The 5000-nt window shown below is 41.3% G+C and overlaps 1 non-coding gene across 1 annotated transcript; it reads right to left on the bottom strand.

Annotated features, from left to right (window-relative positions):
* Positions 1 to 2279: 2279 nt before the first annotated feature.
* LOC123688276 lies at positions 2280 to 2398 on the bottom strand. Its single transcript, XR_006749805.1, has one exon. It is a non-coding gene; the product is annotated as a 5S ribosomal RNA (ribosomal RNA).
* Positions 2399 to 5000: the final 2602 nt, after the last annotated feature.

Below are 5000 nucleotides of genomic sequence, written 5' to 3' on the forward strand. Positions count from 1 at the left end.
TGAACGACTTTACGGCGCGATTTAAGATACCGATGCATGACGTGAACGACTTTTCGGCTCGATTTAAGATACCGATGCATGACGTGAACGACTTTACGGCGCGATTTGAGATACCGATGCATGACGTGAACCGACTTTACGGCGCGATTTAAAGCTATACCGATGCATGACGTAAACAAGATCACACCGATGCAGCACGTTAACATTAAAGCCCGCTAATCCGATCGATGGAGGCCGTCTCGAGTGTCCAACTTGCTCACAAGAGCCGAGAAACAAACCGATGCATCACGTAGACAAGATCGTACCGAATGTTAACACAATCCAGAAGGAAATAATCTTAGATGAATATCGATTCTGATTATTGATTTTTCTTTCGCGATATTGATAGAAGACATCTGAATGAATTTCGAATTAATTCCGAAATCAAAAAAATATTTTCAATAAATTTTTTTTTCTAGAGTACCTCGGTCTTTTCTATTTTTTTTCCAAGTTTCGTACGTCAATCAACATACATCCCAGAAAAATCATCTCTCTAACTATCCTGGTTCAAAAGTTGTATCGGAACATTTTCACGTCGAAAATATATCTCCAAGTCCAGACCGATGCACCACGTAATCTCGGGCAGACCGATGCACAACGTAAATGACGATCGGGACCGGGGCGATCGGTCGTATCTGACACCGCCGGCTCGGTTCTAACATCGTCAATGAGTCGGGGTTGAAAAAAAGGACGTGAACATTATTCCTTATAAAAATCAAACCCGATCATGGATTTTGATTCTGATTGTTGATTATCGCTATTAGAACATATAAGGAGGCAACCAAATCAAATTTGAGAAAATTCCACGATCAGAAAATTTTTTTCGAAAAAAAAAAAAAATCGTAATCACCTCGGTCATGGCGAGTTATTTTCCGTATTTCATTCCACAATCAACGTATAACATAGAAGAAATCATCTCTCTAACTATCCTGGTTCAAAAGTTGTATCGGAACATTTCACGTCGTAATATCTCGCCAAGTCCAGACCTCGGCGATAGGTAGTATCTGACACCGTCCGCTCGGGACTGACATCGACTTGGACTCGGGCTGATGATGGGGGAGGCGTTTAAGGACGTGAACATTTTTCCTTATAAAAATTAAAGTCGACAATGAATATTGATTCTGATTACCGATTTACGTTTTAAAAACACATTAGAAGGCAACCAAATCGATTTGAGGAAATTCCACGATCAGAAAAATTTTTCGAAAAAAAAAAAAAATCCGAAAAATATTTTTCGATTCTGATTACTGATTTACTCTTTTAGAACACATTAGGAGGCAACCAAATCAAATTTGAGAAAATTCCAAAATCAGAAAATTTTTTTTCGAAAAAAAAAAAAATTCGAGGACACCTCGGTCATGGCAAGTTATTTCCCACAATCCATTCCCCAATCAACGTACATCCCAGAAAAAATCATCTCTCTAACTATCCTGGTTCAAAAGTTGTATCGGAACATTTTCACGTCGAAAATATATCGCTAAGTCCAGACCGATGCACAACGTAAACTAGGGCTGAACCGATGCACCACGTAAACTCGATCTTACCGATGCACCACGTAATCTCAATCTTACCGATGCACCACGTAAACTAGGGCTGAACCGATGCAGAACGTAAAGTAGATCTTACCGATGCACCACGTAATCTCGATCTTACCGTTGCACCACGTAATCTCCATCTTACCGATGCACCACGTGAACTGGATCTTACCGATGCAGAACGTAAAGTAGATCTTACCGATGCACCACGTAAACTCGATCTTACCGATGCACCACGTAATCTCAATCTTACCGATGCACCACGTGAACTGGATCTTACCGATGCAGAACGTGAATTCGATCTTACCGATGCACCACGTAATCTCGATCTTACCGATGCACCACGTGAACTGGATCTTACCGATGCAGAACGTGAATTGGATCTTACCGATGCAGAACGTGAATTCGATCTTACCGATGCACCACGTAATCTCAATCTTACCGATGCACCACGTAATCTCGATCTTACCGATGCACCACGTGAACTGGATCTTACCGATGCAGAACGTGAATTGGATCTTACCGATGCAGAACGTGAATTCGATCTTACCGATGCACCACGTAATCTCAATCTTACCGATGCATCACGTAATCTCGATCTTACCGATGCAGAACGTGAACTGGATCTTACCGATGCAGAACGTAAACTCGATCATACCGATGCACCACGTTATCTCGGCAGACCGATGCAGAACGTAAAAAAAAAGCTTACAGCACGCGGTGTTCCCAAGCGGTCACCCATCCAAGTACTAACCGCGCCCGACGCTGCTTGGCTTCAGTGTTCTGACGAGAACTGGCAATTTCAGCGTGGTATGGCCGTAAACAACAAATATTGCGATATTTTCTATGATATCTCACTTTTGGGAGCGGAAAGGACGTGAACGTTTTTCCTTATAAAAAATGAAATAACTTTTGGATATTAATTCTGATTGTTGATTTAAGCTTTAAGAACACATTAGGACATATCTCAATGAAATTTGAGGGATTTCCGAAATCGAAAAATATTTTTCGAAAAAAAAAAAAAAATCCCAGAAGACCTCGGTCATCTCAAGTTTATTTCCATATTCTATTACACAATCAACGTACATCACAAAAGGAACCATCTCTCTAACTATCACAGTTAAATTTTTGTATCGGAACATTTCACGTCGGAATATCTCGCTAAGTCCAGACCGGGGAGATCGGTCGCATCTGACACCGTCCGCTCCGGTCTAACATCGTCTTGGAGTCGGGGTAACGATGGAGAGGCGTTTAAGGACGTGAACATTTTTCCTTATAAAAATTAAAGTCGACAATGAATATTGATTCTGATTACTGATTTACTCTTTTAGAACACATTAGAAGGCAACGCAATCAGATTTGAGGAAATTTCAAGATCAGAAAATTTTTTTCGAAAAAAAAAAAAATTCAAGATTACCTGGGTCATGGCAAGTTATTTCCCACAATCCATTCCACAATCAACGTACAACATAGAAGAAATCATCTCTCTAACTATCCTGGTTCAAAAGTTGTATCGGAACATTTCACGTCGAAATACCTCGCCAAGTCCAGACCGGGGCGATAGGTAGTATCTGACACCGTCCGCTCGGGACTGACATCGACTTGGACTCGGGCTGATGATGGGGAGGCGTTTAAGGACGTGAACATTTTTCCTTATAAAAATTAAAGTCGACAATGAATATTGATTCTGATTACTGATTTACGCTTTAAAAACACATTAGAAGGCAACCAAATCAAATTTGAGGAAATTCCAAAATCAGAAAAATTTTTTCGAAAAAAAAAAAAAATCCGAAAAATATTTTTCGATTCTGATTACTGATTTACTCTTTTAGAACACATTAGGAGGCAACCAAATCAAATTTGAGAGAATTCCAAAATCAGAAAATTTTTTTCGAAAAAAAAAAAAATTCGAGGACACCTCGGTCATGGCAAGTTATTTCCCACAATCCATTCCCCAATCAACGTACATCCCAGAAAAAATCATCTCTCTAACTATCCTGGTTCAAAAGTTGTATCGGAACATTTTCACGTCGAAAATATATCGCTAAGTCCAGACCGATGCACAACGTAAACTAGGGCTGAACCGATGCACCACGTAAACTCGATCTTACCGATGCACCACGTAATCTCGATCTTACCGATGCACAACGTAAACTAGATCACACCGATGCAGAACGTAAACTCGATCTCACCGATGCACCACGTAAACTAGGGCAGACCGATGCAGAACGTAAACTCGATCATACCGATGCACCACGTAAACTCAGGCAGACCGATGCAGAACGTGAACTCGATCTTACCGATGCACCACGTAATCTCGATCTTACCGATGCACCACGTAAACTCGGGCAGACCGATGCAGAACGTGAACTCGATCTTACCGATGCACCACGTAAACTAGGGCTGACCGATGCATCACGTAAACGACGATCGAGAGGCGCGAAAGGACGTGAACGTTTTTCATTATAAAAATTGAAATAAATGATAAATAATGATTCTGATTGTTGATTATCGTTTTTAATATGCATTAGTAGGCAACCAAATGAAATTTGAGGAAATTCCGATAACAGAAAATTTTTTCGAAAAAAAAAAAAAATTCATGAAATCCTCGGTCATCGCAAAATATTTACCATATTCTGTTCGATAATCAACGTATATTTAAGAAGGAATCATATCTGTATCTATCTTGGTTCAAATTTTGTATCGGAACATTTTGACCAAAGTCCGAGCTTCGGCCGAAACAGACACCGCTGACCTGGCCTATCGATCGACCGAGAGTCGGGGATAGAGCGTAAGTGTTGTCTGGAGGGGAACCCTGTGCTCTCCTGACATATATAGGGAAGGTGGTCGCGTTGGGCGATGCAGAACGTTTGGATCGGGAATTATATTTTTGGTTCAGCTATTGGAATATGGTTTATTGTTGGTATATATTGGCGAAATAACGTTCTTACTGACTGGGGATATTCATAAAAATGAGTCCGGAGATTTTCAGATCGAAGTCCGAGTGATCCGACTTGGAAGGCGTGTTGGGTGGGTCGAGATGGCTTAGATCGATCAGACGAGGCGGGCTAAGTGTTGACGTCATGCATCGGTCCATTTTCAGATTGAGTCCGAGTAATCCGACTTTGAAAGAGTGTTGGGTGCGTCGAGACTGTTTAGATAGATCGGACGAGGCGGACTAGGTGTTAACGACATGCATCGGTATATTTTCTGATCGGAGTCCGAAGAAATCGGCCCTAGTAGGCGCAGCGGACGGTCGAGACGGCCTCGGTGGGTCGGATCGATCGGGAAAAGTTTGCTAAATCGTGTCTGGAGGGGAACCTTGGGTTCTCCTGACATATATAGGGGATAAGGTTTGGGTGAACGATTCTTCACGTAAAAGTTGAGTAATTTATTTTTCGATAAGCTTTTGGATATTGATGAGAA

Source organism: Harmonia axyridis, chromosome X (genome assembly GCF_914767665.1).
Source record: "Harmonia axyridis chromosome X, icHarAxyr1.1, whole genome shotgun sequence".
Taxonomy (NCBI): domain Eukaryota; kingdom Metazoa; phylum Arthropoda; class Insecta; order Coleoptera; family Coccinellidae; genus Harmonia; species Harmonia axyridis.